This window comes from Cavia porcellus, unplaced genomic scaffold (assembly GCF_034190915.1).
Source record: "Cavia porcellus strain 051 isolate PalLab524CR breed Dunkin Hartley unplaced genomic scaffold, mCavPor4.1 scaffold_21, whole genome shotgun sequence".
NCBI classification, from domain to species: Eukaryota; Metazoa; Chordata; class Mammalia; order Rodentia; family Caviidae; genus Cavia; species Cavia porcellus.
The window spans coordinates 7,129,202-7,145,435 of NW_026947504.1; the positions used below are offsets into that span (position 1 = coordinate 7,129,202).

The 16,234-nt window shown below is 52.1% G+C and overlaps 2 long non-coding RNA genes across 7 annotated transcripts in view; one reads left to right on the plus strand and one right to left on the minus strand.

Moving 5' to 3' along the window:
• LOC106025077 (uncharacterized) overlaps positions 1-5,995 on the plus strand; it is a 67,331-nt gene extending 61,336 nt beyond the window's left edge. For all 6 annotated transcript variants that reach the window (XR_010041610.1, XR_010041607.1, XR_010041606.1 and 3 more), the window contains exons 3-4: positions 380-2,786; positions 3,264-5,995. This is a non-coding gene — a long non-coding RNA (uncharacterized LOC106025077). The remainder of the gene's footprint in view (positions 1-379; positions 2,787-3,263) is intronic.
• On the minus strand, positions 1,693-16,184 carry LOC134471903 (uncharacterized). The gene is made up of 4 exons (XR_010041613.1): positions 15,363-16,184; positions 10,016-13,610; positions 8,507-8,664; positions 1,693-5,982 (listed from the first exon to the last, which is right to left on the minus strand). It is a non-coding gene; the product is annotated as an uncharacterized LOC134471903 (long non-coding RNA).
• Between the last annotated feature and the right edge of the window lie 50 nt (positions 16,185-16,234).

Here is a 16,234-nt window from a genome sequence, read left to right on the forward strand (position 1 = left end):
GTGCTGAGATTACAAGTGTGTGCCACCACATCTAACTCTACTCCTCCTTCTTAGAAAACATTTTATTTTGAGGCAGGGTGCACTGAGTTACCAAGGCTGGCTTCACACGATGGCTCCTCTTTCCTCAGCCTCCTGAGTACCGGGGGCTTGGGCATTACTACTGTGCTTGACTTTAATATTTTTATTACAGCAAAATACATGCACCAAAAAATACAGTTATTCATCTTTTCACCGCTGGCTTATTTCAGTTAGCACAGTGCTGTCCGGGTTCGTCCGCCGCGTAGCATGTATGAGGTTTCCTTCCTTTGTAAAGCTGAACACTGTTCTGCTGCGTGTGCACCACAGTTTGCTTATCTTTTTTTTTTCTTTCTTTTTTCAGTTTTCTTATCGTGACCGCTGACGGATGCTTAAGTTGCTTCCACCTCCTGGCCACTGTGGATGCTCTGCTGTGAAGGGCGTGTCCAGGCATCTCTTCGAGTCCCTGTTTTAATTCTGTTGGGAATATGCCCAAATGTGCAACTGCTGGGTCATCTTTAATTTTTTTGAAGAATCATCTTAATGCCTTTTTTCTTTCTTCTGTCTCTCTCTCTCTCTGTCTTTTTGAGACAGAGTCTCACTATGCAGTTTAGGCTGGCCTTGGACTCACTTTGTAGCCCAGGCTGGTCTCCAACTTGCCTGCCTCAGCCTCCCAAGTGCTGGGATTAGAGGAGTGTGCCACCACCACAGTTGTCTCTTTTTCTTGTCTCTGTCTCTGTCTGTTTCTTTTTCTTTCTCCCTCCCTCTCTCTCTGTTTCTCTCTCTCTCTCTGAGAAAGGGCCTTTCTATATAGTTCAGGCCAACTTTGAACTCACTGTATAGCCCAGGCTGGCCTCAAACTCAGGGATTCTCCTGTCTCAGCCTCCTGGGTGCTGGAACTACAGGCATGTGTCCCTGCATGCAGCGTTATTATAGCATTTTTCATAGTGGTTGCACCATTTTATGTTTCTACCAATATTACATAAGAGTTTCAGTTTTTCTATGTCCCCACTAATGTTTATTTTCTCTTTCTTAGTAAATACTCTAGTGGGTTTGAGGCCGTGTCCTCTATGCTATGGTTTGCATGTCCACAAAACATTCACATGTGGGAAACTTAGTCCTTAGTGTGGTGGTGTTAAGAGGTGGTGGAGCCAGGTATAGTGATACTTGGCTGTAATCCCATCACTCTAGGAAGCTGAGACAGGAGGATCATGACTTTGAGCCCAGCCTGGGCCACTTAGGGATTTGTTGAGCCCCCCCATCTAAAAATAAAAAATAAAAGATTGAGGGACATAACAAAGGCCTTGGGGTCAGTCCCCCCATATAATTTTATTTTATTTTATCTTTGTCTTCGTGAGTCAGTTTCATTATGTAATCCATGCTGGCCTCGAACTCATGTAACCCAGACTGACCTCGAACTTGCAGTGATTCTCTTCCCTCGGCCTCCCAAGTGCTGAGATTATAGGAGTGCACCACCGAGCCTGATATCTATATCTATATCTATATCTATATCTATATCTATATCTATCTATCTATCTATCTATCTATCTATCTATCTATATAAAATGTTTTTAACTGGGTCTCAAACCCAGGGCCTTATGTGTGCTACCAGGCAACTACTCTACAATTGACACCCCCCAGCCCCTCAGGGTTTTGTTGTAGCCATGGAAAATGGACTCACACATCATTGTAGCGTTTATTCCATTTCCCTAATGATGAGGGTACACATTTGGAAGGCAACACACTTTGTGGGAGTGGAGGGAGAGGAGCCTCTTAGCTCCAGGGTCTCAAAGGACTTTAGGAGACTGTATTTGGATAGCGGCCCAGGGGCAGTGAGGCAGCCCGTATGAGTGCGCGGTGTCAAGGCCCAGAAGCTCGAGGTGAGTGTTTTTCTGGAGATCAGTGAGTAGGTGGCCGTGGGTTGGTGCTGGTGGGTGCCAGGGTTTGAGAGGTGGGTCGGGCTGGGTGATGCAGGGATTTAGGCTATGGAAAGGTCTTTGGGTTTTAGCAGAATGGACAGGCAGTGAGGTCACTGTGTGGCGGGGCTCTGGTATTTATGGGGTGCACACAGGGGCAGCAACAGTGTGTACCCGGAGACTCCCAGCATCCCAGGATCTTGATGTGATTGCTAAGAATCCCTGCCTCTGGGCCATCTGCCGCCCCAGCCAGTGAGGCTCCCTGGTTCCTATGAACGGTCTGGGGCCAGCGGGAAGGCTCTTTAGGCCAGATGTCCTCAAAGGTCTGGGGACGGGGCTTGTCAGCTTGAGACCCGGAGAGGGATCCACGCCTAGACAGGGAGCAGCGGCTTCAGGGGCCGCTGGGGAGCGAGCGGGGCGCCTGCAGTACCCGGAAGGGCCGCACGATGGCAGGTGTGGACAGGGAGTGGGGAGTGGGGAGCTGGAGAGGGCGATGGCTGAGGGCGACCTTCTGCGGGGCTCCGGGGTTAGTTTGAATTTCTGCCTCCGGTAGCTGTGTGTGAGAAGAAAATGAAGTCATCTCATGTCACAGCATATTCTCCCGGGCCCGGAGAAGTAGAGCCATTTGCCCAAGATCACCAGCAGGGGGATGCAGGCCTATCTGCTGGGGCTGCCAGCTTTCACTGCTGCCGCGCTTCCCCCAATGAACGCACCTGGGGGACTACCTGTGTCCTTTTGTCTCCTGGCCTCATCTTGTCTCTCTGATCAGAGGACCCACCCTCCTGCCCCCGTCCACATGGCCAGAAAAGCCCCGGAGAGAGCTGGCACTTGAGACTCTTTGCTAAGGCCCTGAAGGTGAGCTCTGGTGTGTGTCCCATCGCCATGGTAACCATGGTCTGCCAACATATGGTTGTATCCAGGCAGCCTGGTGGGCCGGCCTCTGGGTCTGGACCACCTCTGTTGAATCCCTTCCGAACATCAGTCCAAGGCAAGGATACAATCAGGGTTCCCTTAAATCACGTCATCTTTCCTCTCATAGGTACACGATGATGGCAGTTTGGCTGTCCCTGGGGGAAAGATATGGTTTCAGGTTTAGTCAGACTAAGGATCTGAGAGGATCAGGGAGTCATCCGGGACTGTGCGGTGAGGCAGGGGCTGAGGCTGTGCTTGTTTCCACTCAGAAAGGACTGGATGACCCAGAAAGGAGGCCAGCTCAGGGAGGAAGGGCAGCCACTGACCTCCTGCTCCAGAAAGTCCTCCCTGAGTATCCCCTCTGATGCCAGTGTCAGAAATGACCTCAGAAATGATATTTTCTTTTTTCTTTTTCAACAGAGTCTCGTGCAGTTCAGACTGGCCTTGGACTTACTATGTAGCCCAGGCTGGACTTGAATTTGAGATGATCTTCCTGTTCCAGCCTCCAGGTGCTAGAATCACAGGCGTGTGCCACTGCATCCAGCAGAAATGATGCTATCTGGTCTGGGAGGCCAAAAGTCCACTCGAGCATCTTCACTGGACCTCAGAGACTTTTGCTGCATTTTCTTGGCCAGCCTGGAAATCCCCTCGCTGGTCCTCCTGACAGTGGGCTGCCCATTTTGCTGGCACAGCTCCTGTGACGAGGAGGTCACTGCTCCATTGTATGGTGGTTTTAGGGAAGCTGAGCTGGCTGGTGGTGCTGCATGGCTGTGGGAACCGGCCAGCCCTGAGCCTCACAGAGCAAGTAGCCTCTGCTGCATGCAGGCCAGAGGAGTCTGCATGTCCCCCTCCCTGTCTCCCATAAACAAGGTTTCCAGCACCTCATCAGCTGGGCAACTCGCCACTGGGTGCATTGTGGTTGGGACTGGCTCCTTCTGTGGTGATAGTTTTTCTCAATACATAAGACAATACATTGTCACGGGGAAAAAAATATCCCGGTTCTCACCACCCAAAGATAATCCCCGCTCCAGGTCACTTTTCTTGAGCTGACACCCATGCATGTGTTAAAATACAAGGCACAGAAGAGTGTGATGTGCAGGCTTATAATCCTAGCACTCCAGAGGCTGAAGCAGGAGGACTGCCATGGGTCCATGAGTTTAGGCCAGTCTGGGCTGCACAGTGAGTTCAAGACCTGAACTACATAGTGAGACTCTAAAGAAAAAAAAGTGAGAGGCAAAAGCAGGATTAGCCTGAAGCTTACAGGATGCCTCGTAGGGTACATAGGCAATCTCTGTCTAATGTAATACCTGGAAGGGAGATTTGGTTGTGAAACCAGCCTGTTCTGGAAGACCAGGGATCAGCATAAAAAGAATGCAGTACATCTGATGACCGAAGAAAATTCCCTTCCTGAAGGGTCAGGCTGGAGATGTAGGGAGCATTTCCCCAAGTGCTGCCTGCCAGCAGGCCTCAGCAGCCGCTGGCGCTCACCGCCTCGGCCTTCCTGCTGCTCCTGCAGAAGGGAGGGAGGAAGGCTTCAGTCCTGGCTCCCCCAGGACGCCGGGCAAAGATCAGGGATGCCGTGAACATGATCCTTACCCCACATGTCATCATGTGGGATGGTGTCAAGGTGACCCCAGAGACCTGCTTTTTAAAAATGTTTAAAATTTTTTCCTGCTTTTTTAAAAAACCCAATGTATATGGAGGCTGTTTTTTCCACTTTGGCAAATATTTGTGGTGTGTGCTGCATCTTTTCTTGGGGGGCGAAAGGGGGGGGGGCTAGGGATGGAACTCAGGGACGCGGGTGTGCTGGGAAAGTGCTCTGCCACTTAGTCTCACTCCAGCCCTGGCTGCGCTGTTTTTTTAAATGGCTGCATGGTACTCTAGTGCATCGAGATGCATTTTTAAAACCAGTGAGCTACTTCAGGAGATCTGAGCCATTCCCATTTTTTTTGTCATTATATTCAATGTTGCAATGAACAGTCTTGTAGCTTGTGCATCCATCTTCACTTTCCTCAGGATAAATTCCGCAGTAGAACTGCTGGATTGGAAGGCCAGACTGTTCAATACACGTTGAGGACACTGCTTCCAACACTGCTTCCGGAAAGGTGACCCCGCTATGCTATTGGCTCTCCGTGCTAACAGCTGTGCATGCCCACTTCCCGTGCCACACCCACTGGCGACACTTTCTCCTACATTTTTCTGTTAAGGTTGGAAATATTTGAAAAAATTGAAAAAGTTTCACAGTAAGCACCCATATAGCCACCGCCCAGATTTTACAATTTGTAGTGTATTAGCTTTATCATTATCTTTCAATTTATTTTCTTTTTTGAATGACATCAAAGCAACCTCCAGATATCAATGTATTTTGCCATCCAAACACTTCAACATGTATCTTATTAACTGAAGTTCAATACTTTGGCATGGTTGTTTTTTCTTTTTCCCCAGGACTGAGGATTGAACCTAGGGCTTTGTGCATGCCAGTGCTTTATCACCAAGCCTCATATTGGTTGGTTCTTTTTTCTATTCCCTCCTCCTCCGCCTCCTTTTCGTTTTTTTTAAAGACAAGCTGTGTTGCCCAGGCTGGTCTTGAATTCCTGGGCTCAATGGATCCTCCTGCCTCAGACTCTCAAGTAGCTAGGACTACAAATGTGCAACCACTTCACCTGGCCAGTTCTTTGTTTGAGTCAAAATATATCACAATGAAATGCACTGTGGTCATTAACTGTGTCACGTCAATGTGACGAGTAAAAACTGCCTAGCAGATTAGTAAATTCTGGGTGTGTCTGTGGATGATTGACATGTAGGCCAACAAACGGAGGGAGAAGACCCACCCCAGATGCGGATGGCACCAACCAATAAGTTTGTAGTTTGGACAGACTAAAAAGGGAGAAAAGAAGGAAGTGACCCCTTTTGCTTGAAGAGCTCCAGCCTTTGAACGTTGATCTGCAGTTTCTTCGGGTTCTAACTCAGACCCACACCAGATACTCTATAGCGAGCTTCCAGGACTTTGATCTCCCACAGCGAATAGATCCGGCCGTCGAAGTGCCAGACGGTTATTCCGGGTTCTTCCACCTCTGCGCCTGCAGATGGCTGTCGTGACTTTCGCCTGTGATCCTCTAAGCCCGCTTAATAAATCTCTCTGTGGAATTATACATATATTTTATTATTAATTCTGTCTCTCTAGAGAACCCTAACTCATACATGCAAACCTCAGGTATATCATTTGTTGAATTTTGACAAGCACATAGACTTGTATAGCCAACTATATCAAGGCAGAGGATATTTCCAGGACTCCTGCAAGTTTCCTTGTTGGCTTCTCATCCACGCTGTCCTGGTTTTGGAATGCCCTGTGTATTATTTTATGTCTAGCTTATCTCACTCAGCATAATGTTTTGGAGACTCATACTGTCGGATACATCAGTGGTTTGCTCCTTTTTTATTCCTAAGTAGAATGCCACTGTATGGGTATGTAATTGTTTGCTCAAGCCCTTGCCTCTTGATGGACACCTGGACTATTTCTAGTTTGGGACCATGGTGACTAGAGCTGTGGTGAACTTTCTCATGCACATTTTTGTGTGAACATGTGTTTTCTTTTCTGTGGGGTATTTATGAGCAGAACTGCTGAATCACAGGGTAGGAGTAAGCTTAGTTTTATGACATTTCTTGATCTATTTTATACTTTCCTCTACCACTGAGTTCTCAGCTCAGACCACAGTAGGGATGTCACCCCCTCAGTTCAGGATGCCACGCCTTGATAAATATCCCTTACAGTCATACTGACATGGTTTGTGGCAGTTTCTCTGGAAGTCGACTGGACACCTCAGGCTGTTTCTCATGGACAGATGAATGGACAGATGCCCAGCCCGCTCTCCTTGACTTGGAACTTGATAATTGCTCTGTTGGAAGCTGATTGTGAGCTTTTCCATTTGTCCTCAATAAACCCCATCTTGTTGACTTTGAATTAACCCCTCCTGGGCCCCAGATGGTCCTGACAGCACAAGACTAGCACACTAGAGAATGTGTGCCATTCCCTAACCCTGAGCTGGCTCAGAGAGCCCTGTGATGAAGCTGTTATTATCCCCTTTCAGAGAAGAGGAAACTGAGAGGTTAGGTAGCTTGCTTACACTGACCTAGTAGTAAGTGGCAGAGCTGGGCTTAGAACCTAGGTATTCTGGCTCTAGACACTGTGTCTTAACCATTCAGTTTTTTCTTTGTTTTCTGACATCATTTCTAAAAACACATTGAGTGAGCCTCTAGGTCTTCATCTAAATCACTGATTAAAACGCAGCAAGAACGAACACGTCCATGCAAGCTCAGGACCAATGACAGCACCTGACAGTATGCTTCTAAGGACCTCCTCTCATGCCACCTATTATTTTTTTTAAGGCAGGGTCTTGCTATGTATTTTAGATTAGCCTCCACCTCCCAGAGACGCTCCTGCCTCAGCCTCCTGAGGCTAAGGATTACAGGTATGCACCATCACACCTGGCTCCTGTCTTATTTGTCCATGATCTGACAAGTTACTTTAGTGGCTATGAAGTCATGGACCTGGGGTCTAGCTGTGGCTCTTCCCCATGGTCTCAGCACAGCTGTCAGATCTCTTGAAAATGTCTTGAAACACATGTGTCAGAATTGCCTTCCCTGATTTACCCAGCCAGGGGCCTAATAGAGCAAAAGGAACAGAAGATGGGGCTGGATGGCACTTGTCTGAGCTCATGTGACTCCCAGTGACCTCCATACCCTCTAGGCCTTAGATAAGTTTCTAACGTAGTAGACCCTCAATAATACTTATTTTTTAGTAGGCCATTTGATTTTGTTTCTTGTCACAAACTATATCTTAAATGTACAACTTAGTGCCATTAGGCGCACTCTGAATATTGTGTAGTTATCCCTAATATTTCTTCCCAGAACAAAAGCTCTCCATCTTCCCCCCTTCATCCCCCAGTAACATTTATTCTCCTTCCTTCTCTCTGACTTTGCATAGTCTAGATATCTCAGATATATGGAATCAGAAAACGTTTGTCCTTTTGAGCCTGTCTCATTTCACTTAGCATCATTTTTTTTATACACCATGTTGTAGCAGGTGTTAGCACTGCCTACCATCCTTTTTTTGTTTCTTTTCTTCTGAGACAGGGTCCTGCTATATAATTCAGACTGACCTTGAAATCATTATGTAGCTCAGGCTGGCCTTGAACTTCCAATTCTTCTCCCTCAGCCTTCTGCGTGCTGGGATTACAGCTGTGCACCGCTACACCTAGTAGAATTAATTTCCTTCCTTTTAGAGTCTGGGATATTCAGATTAAAAGATATACTAAATTTTGCCAGGTATGGAGGCACGTGCCTATAATCTTAGCACGTGGGAGGCTGAGGCAGGAAGATGGCTATGAATTTGAGGTCAGCCTGGGCTATATAATGAATTCAAGACCTGCACTATAAAGCAAGACCCTGTCTAAAAAAAAAGTCATGTACAACGTTCCCCCAGCTGTGGACTGGGCAGTTAGTGAGACGTGGGCAGCGCCTGCAGGAATCGGGGAGGGGCCTGGGGCAGAGAAGCTGAGTACATGGAGGGGACTCACCACGCTGGACAAAGAGATTAATACGGACGAGCTTCAAGCTAAGCTAAAATGGAGCTTTTCTAAGTTTAGGGTAGGGGATTTGCTCACCCCGGTGTGAACTGTTCCTAGGCCGAGTTAAGGCACAGGGGACGCAGAGTCAGGGCTCCACCACTTCCTGGAGGAGTGTTCTGAGGCGAGTCAAAACTTTCCAGGAGCAACAGTGTCCCGGAAGCCAAGACGGGATGAATGACGTCCCCTATGAGTTGCTGTGAGGATGGAAGGGGATAATGTGCCAAGCTGAGCAGGGCCCGGGGCTTCATCCAAGTCCGCGGTCACCTCCAAGGCTTCCCGCGCAGCCTGGAGGTGCAGTTCCTATAGCCATCAGGAGGTGGCGCCCTGAGCCAAAAAAGAACCTCATAGACTCTTTTTGCGGGGATCCCCGAGTTTGGACCAGGTGGCCTCTGGATCTCGTCCCGATAGACCCCCAAGGTCCCGACTGCGGGAAGAGGGGCGAGGTGTCTGCACACCCAGTTGTCGGTGGCCGTGGCGTAGGGAAGAGGGGCCCTCGGTCGCTCTGGGGGAGTCAGGGGAGCCCCCCTTTTCTGCCCGAGGCGTGTGACAGCATGGCCTTCGAAGTCAGCCTGGGCAAAGCTGACCAGGGCTCAGGCTGGACCACATAAAGGACTTCCGGGAAGAGCGCCCATCGCGACACGGAGGCTGGCGATAGACGCCTGGGCTGGAGCTCAGGCTCGGGGTCCCTGTCTCGGCGAGCGGGGGCGCCGTGCGGCGGGCGACGCCAAGCTCCGGTAACTCTGCATGCGGCCAGCAGAGGGGGGCAGAGAGCCGCGCTGGGCCCGGCCCCTCCCGCCGCGCCCCCGGCTTCGCGCCCCGCGGCGCCCGCCCCGACGAGAGCCACAGGGGTCGGGGACCCTTCGCTTTGGCTTTCCTTTCTCCTTCCTGCGAGTTTTCTAAGGGAGCACCTGGAGCGAGAAGAGAGCCCAGATCCTAACTCAGCCCACCTCACCATCCTCCCGGGACCTCGGTGGGGAAGGTGGGACCTGCCCCCCAGGAGCCTCCTGGCAGCCCGAGTTCGGGGCACAGCGCGGCGGCACCTCCCCGTCCCTGGGAATTTGGGAGGATGGATCGGGTCCTCCCTCCAGCGCTCCATCACCCAGGTTGCGTGGCCAGCTGGACCCCAGGAAACAGGAGGTGCGCACCCCAGACATCCTGGCCATCCCAGGCGTCCTCCTGGACAGGCTCCCGGAGGCTACAAAGGCCCTCAGATGAAGTTCTGGGCCACGCATTGCTGTGCCCCGGGCCGGCGGCCTGCTGGCTCTGGGCACTGCAAGTCCCTGGCACTCCCCGCGGGGCTTTGTCCCCCGGCCCTGACCAGGGCTGACCGCGTGCTTGCGGGGGAGGGGTGGTCTCTGTCCCTGGCCTGGCCTTGCTCTCCTCGGGGATAGGGATGGCGACAGGGACAGGGCCCCTGGGCAGCCCTTCCTTTGCAGTCGCTGGCCCTCACACCAGGAGCTGTCCAGTGGGAATGGTTGCTCCTTCTCCCACTCCTAGCTGGTGTCCTAGGTAGTGTCCCCGTTCACAGGAGACCCAAGGACTCACCTGGCCTCTGCAGCTCCGTCTGCCTGGGCTCCCTCTTGTGGTCCCTTTGGTCCTCTGCTGGCAGGGCTGTCTGTGCCTGGCCCTCAGGCTTTGATTCACCCCCTTCGTGTGCCTACTGCACGCTGGTCTTGGCTCAGGGCTGCTATGAGGACTCAAGAGAGGGGGAGCAGGTCCTTTGTGACCTGTGCGGTGAGGGGAGCCTTGCCTTGTGCGAGCCTGGAGGGGGCCTGCCCAGTCACCTGCTGCATAGACCCCAGTTCTCTGGCCACACTCCCAGTGTGTGTTTCAAAACTTTACAGTACTCAAGTTATGGCCATTCTTACCTGCTGATGCGGTTGTGCATATACTCGGCCAGGGTCCGTTCCAGTCTGTAAGGACGTAGAAGTGAAAGAGCAAAGCTTTACTTCTCAGAGCTCATGGCCTAGCAATGGTGGGAAGTCAGATAATCAGAAAAAGCAAGTAAACAGTATCAACGCCTTATGGCCTGGGGTAGCAGTGCACCCCTAACACTCCAGCCCTCTGGGAGGCCAAGGCAGGAGGATACAAGGCCAAGCCCATCCTGGGCCATTTAGTAACTTAGTGAAACCTTGTTTTAAAAATCAAAATCAAAAACAAACAAACGAACGAACAGAAAAGGCCATATAATTCAATGTGAAGCCTTGGGGTTCAGTATCCATTACTAGAAACACACACAATTTTTTTTAAAGACAGGTTCTCCCTATGTAGCCAAGGCTGGCCTCAATCTTGTGGCAATCCTCCCACCTCATCCTCCTGAGTACTGGGATTACAGGTGTGTGCCATTAGGCCAAGCCTCACACTTTTGGAGGAAAAGAAAGCAGAGAAATGGAAGATGAGAGTGGAGCAGTGGTACTTTAGGAAGTTGTCAGGGAAGATGACTTTGTGTAGAGAGGTAGAGGAAGTGGGAGGTGGGTGATGCAGTTACCAGAGCAGGAGGGCTTCCAGCAGAGGAAACTCCACCAGTGCAAAAGTCCTGTGGCCAGAGTGTGCCTGGGATGTGAGGCATAGGATGTCAGACTGGCTGCAGAGGAGTCAGATTGGGGAGGAGTTGGGGCCAAATTGTACATGACTTAATGGCCAATGTGAAGACATTGTGTGACTTTAAGTTACACAGGAACCTTTGAAGGATTCTGAGCTGGGAGGCAGTGATCCACTTTCATTTCACAGGGTCCCTTAGACTGCTGCGCAGGCAGCAGCAGAGAGAAGGGGCTGGTGGAAACAGAGGACCAGTTAGATGGTAACCACGATCTAGTCCAAGCTTGAGCAAAGACAGGGCCAGCGGAGCTGTCCAAGGATTAGATGTAGGATTCGAGAAAGGGAGGGAAAGGTGACTCCTGGGCCCATGGGAGGCAAACTGTCAATCACTGCAGGCAGGGATAGAGGGCCAGGTAGGTGGGGTTTCGAAGCCAGGGTGGACTGCCCGAGGGTGGGGGGCAGAAGACCCAGCCTGGGGCATTGAATGTTCAGGGGTGGGGTAGAAAAGGAAGGCCAGAGGCCCGGCTGGGGAGGCGGAGGGAGTGGCTAGGTCAGAGCGCTCTCTGGAGAGAGAGGAATGGGAGAGGAACTGCAGACAGCCAGCTTGGACACGTTTCTCAGGGAGCTTTTTGCCAGTGTGGGGAGAGAGAAACCGTGAGTGACAGGAGAGTCTCTAGAGCTGGCCAAGGGAGGGCAGCTCAAGGGAAGGCACCTTGGCAGGGGCCACTGCAAATGGCTGGGGTATGAGGGTGGGAGGAGCCTCAGAGCATCAGGAGAGGATCAGGGGCCGGGAAGGTGCTGGGGGGCTGAGGCCTCTGGAGCTCCTTACCTGGCTGCCCCTCTTCGCCCCCCACTCCAGAGAGGAAAATTTCAGGGACCACTGAGCCAAGATGAGTCCCCCAGTCAGCAGGTGCTGGCTTCTGGCCTCCCCTCTGCTCAGCTGAGGGAGGCACTGAGCCCGGGCAGGGAGGCGGGGGTCTGGCAGGGCCTCATGGTGGCAGAGCGGAGGCGGGCTGGGAGCTGAGCCCCTGCACCTGCTCAGGGCGCTGACCATTCCCAGTGCAGCCGGACCCCCATATCTCTGTGGTCTCCCCTTGAACCATGCACCAGTCAGTGTGCAATGTGGGGCGAACTCTCAGTGTGTGCCCATGGGGTGTGTGGGGGTCTTTGGCCCCACTTCCCATGCCCACTTCTGAGACCTCCCCCCCGAAGGTGAGGGGGGGTGGCAAGGGAGGAGGTGGCTGAGCTGCTGGCTCCTCTCTCCCTGGACGGCTGGGGCCTTGGGGTTTGGCTGCTGGATAGGGACCCTGAGCCTGCTTTTTTGCATAGTGTGAGGGTAGCTGCAAGGAGCCATGACCATTCTTCTGCTTCTGTGCCCGGGGCAACCAAGACTCTTGCCCTCTAGACCAGGTGGCCTTGAGACATGAGCTGGTTCCATGAGACGAGAGGGGCAAGTGAGGCCAGGGCATGTCACAGCTGCCCATGGCCACAAGGCTGGGATGGGACAGGCACACAGAGCTGTGAAGGACAGGAGCGTGTCCAGCCAGAGCCTCAGTTCCAGCACCAAAATCTGGCCCAGATTTTTTAAAAGTGAGGACATTTATTGGAGAAAAGGAATGGGGAACAGGATCGAGGGAATGGGAAATAGGAATAACTCCTGAGAGACAGGAGGGCTCCTGAGTGGGGCCCCAAGGAGTCCACCTCTCAAAGGAAGTATTACAGAGCGAGATCATGAGGTGGGTAGGATGTGGGTCAAAGTTAGGATCAACCAATAAGATTGCAAGTCTAATCACTTAAGTAATATTGCTGTAATGGTAGCAGGGGTGGCCGGGTGACATCATTTACCTTGGTCAATAATCTATGGTGTTGGGGCTGGGGATTTAGCTCAGCGGCATAAGCACCTGCCTTGCAAGCAGGCAGTCGTGAGTTCAATCCCCGGTACCAATAAAAATGAAAAAGACAAAAAAACAAAAAACAAAAAAATAATCTATGGTGTTAGTCTTGTTTTTAGTCTTAGCAGTCTTAGTCTGAGTCTTAGTAGGTGGAATAGAATTACCCACACCTAATGAGATGATGGGAAATCTCAAAAGGGAGATACCGATAACCCCACGCCTCCCATTCCTTGGGGAAGCATGTAAGCCTGGCCATTGTGACTCTAACCTTACGATGTGCCTCCAGCCACAGGCCTGCAGCATTCTCATCTCTGGCACTGACTCCCTGGAGAGCCCAGCCCTGTTTCCCTACTGGGTTTCTGCTTACCGTAGCTGTCCATATACACCCCCTCTGAAGAGGTACCCTAACCACAGTTAGGGGAGAGGGAGTGTACCCTAACCACAGTTAGGGGAGAGGGAGTGTACCCCTAACCACAGTTAGGGGAGAGGGAGTGTAGATCCCATCAAGTTGCTTTCAACTAACAAGACTTGTAGGGGAAAACAGTCAGGGGCCTCCTCTGGAGAGCTAACGTAATGGGCCTCAGGTAGAAGTCGTGTTGTAGTTCCGCAGTTACGAAGTCTTCTCAAGGCCGATCTGGAGATCCTGGAAAAGGAGTCTGGCACATTTATTGTTGGTCCCACCTGCTTGATCACTTGGAGTTTGGTAGCCCCTAGACCAGAATAAACAAATTTTGCAGGAAGTTAAAGCATGCATATTCAAAGCATGAGCACTAGGATGGAAAGGCAGAAACTGCTCTTAAGGGACTGGAATAGTGATTGTACCCAGCTGGCTCTTAGACCTCTCTAACTGATGGGTTTATCTATACGTCTGAGATTTCTTGTTGTAAGTTCTAGTTTAGCTGTAAGAAGATGGAGAGGAGGAATTTAGAGACTCTTGTTTTATAGACTCCACTGCAGCTTTTCCTGTCTTGATTGGCCCACATTTGATGAAGAGCCAGCGTCTTTTCTCCTCCATCCTGTCCATTTCCCATTCCAGTAACCACTGGGATTTGGGCTCAGAGCCCATCTGGTGGACCAGACGAAAGCAACCCACTCACTGAGTAAATGGCCATGGCCTGCGAGTGCCTCTGTGTGCCAGGCCTTTGTGGGTGGCACTGAACACATCAGCTCCTTCTGTCCCACCCCGGGTCTGTGGAAGAGAGCCTGTTACTCTCCTCTTGGGGTGGGTGAGCAAACGGAAACCCAGACATGTCCAGCTGTGACCTGGCGCAAGGGTTCCCAGGTGAGGCATGCGGGATCGAAGGCTGTTCCCCCCGCCTCCCTCCGAAGCCCTGCCTGTTAAGAGTGGTCCTTCGTGCTGGCCTGCAGAGCAGCAGGGAAGCCATGCCCTGAGTGCTCTTCCAGGGGGCTCTGGGCCCCGCGAGGGGACTGCCCCTTTGCTTCTGGGCGCTGAATGTCTGGGGTCTGACGGGCAGTGGGGGCTGTGGTCTGAGTGCTTTCTCAACTGCCCTACAGCTTGGTGAGCTCAGACTCCTGTGCAGATGACTTATGCTCTTGCAGCCTCTGGTTTATTTATAAAATTGACTGTAGGGTTGTTTTTTTAAAAATGTCTTTTGCCACAAGTGGTGGCTCATGCCTGTAATCCCAGCACTCAGGAGGCTGAAGCAGGAGGATCATTATGAGTTTGAGACCAGCCTAGGCTACAAAATGAGCTCAAGGCCAGCCTGAACTGTACAGCGAGACTGTCTCAAAAAGACAAAAAAAAAAAAAAAAAAAAAAAGTCTTAATGTCTTTTATAAGTATTTTTTTCAATGCAGAATTTTTTTTGTTATTGTTTTGTTTTGCTTTTTTGAGACAGGATCTCAGTATGTAGTGCTGCCTGATCTTGAATTCACTTATATAGCCCAGCCTGGCCTCGAACTCATGGTGATTTTCCTGCCTCAGCCTCTCAAGTGCTGGGATTATAGGTGTGCTTCACCATGCACAGCTGTAGGATCAAATAGTTCCTAAGAAGATCAAATAGGACATATGAAAAGCACTCATTGTGGACTCTGGCATGTTGTAGGTGCACACTTAATAGCAGAGGTTGCCCCGTTGTTGATGAAATCCCAGCTCCAGCTATTATAGCCCAGCTTGAGGCCAAGAGACCAGTCATAGCTCAGATGCCACCCTGAAAAGGTCCCACATCCTTCATAGGCCAGCAAATCCTACTGCTGCTTCCTATAAAGAAATCCCCAAATGTGTGTGTGTGTAAAGCAGATCAGAGAAGGCTTCATGGAAGAAGGGGCTTTAAAGAGGGATTTGAGGGTTGAGCAGGGATTCACTGAGTACCGCAGAATCAAGACCCCAGCGGGAAGAGGGTGGAATTCTGCTAAGGTGAGGAGGTGAGGAGGTGAGCAGGGGCTGGCTGGAGTGGAGGCGGAGGAGTGGAGAGCAGCTTCCTGTGGCAGTGCCTGACTCACCTGATTTCCCTTGTTCTTAGGTCCTGTGGCTGAGGTCGGGGTCTACCTCTCTGGGAGGTGGGATCTTATTTTGCAAGGCGCTCACAACCAGGAAGTTCTTCCAAATGTCTAGTCCAAGTACAGAGTGGGCCAGTCTCTTAGAACCAGAGCCCCGGACCCAGCCCAGGGCTTCAAGGTCAAGACCAGCCCTGGGGGAGGGGCCGAGGCAGGTGCCTTGGGAGGGGCCTCCGTAGCCCCCCAGCTTTCTCTTCGCCCTTTTTATCCGCCTAGGATGGCCTGGCCTGGCCTGTGCTGGGACGAGCACCCTCGGTCGGACTCACTGCTTGCCTGCCTCCTCCCACCTGGCCCAGGGTCTTTCTTGGTTCCTGCTCCGTCCAAGCCGGGTCCCTGTCTGCCCTGGTCACACATACCACAGGTCGGGGTGTTCCTCTGAGTGTCCCCGGGGTGGCAGTGTGTTGTGGAGTGTGCATATGGGGTGCTGGATGACAGAAGTCTGAAGACCCAGGGTCCGCGGGAGGAGGACAGGGGCCCGCCCCTTCACCTTGCGGGGGGCTGGGCGGTCCTAGCTCGCCGCTGGGTTTGGGGTGCTCCCGCCTGGGACGGTGGGCGGGTCTCCCGGGGTTCGCAGGCGGGGCCGGGAAGGGGCGGAACCTCTCGGCGCGTCCCTCCCCCACTTTCTTAAAGGGCCGGGCTCGGGCGGCGCCGGGCGGGGTTGAAGGCGCCCCCTAGGCGGCGGGTCCGGAGCGAGCGCGGGGCCCTGCGCCGCGGGAGACCTGCGGGGCGGCCGCCGCGCCCCTCCTCCGCGCCCCTCCCCGCCTTCCCGCCGCTCCCTCCTCCTCTGCCCGGCTGCTCCCTCCCTCCAGCTGCCGTCC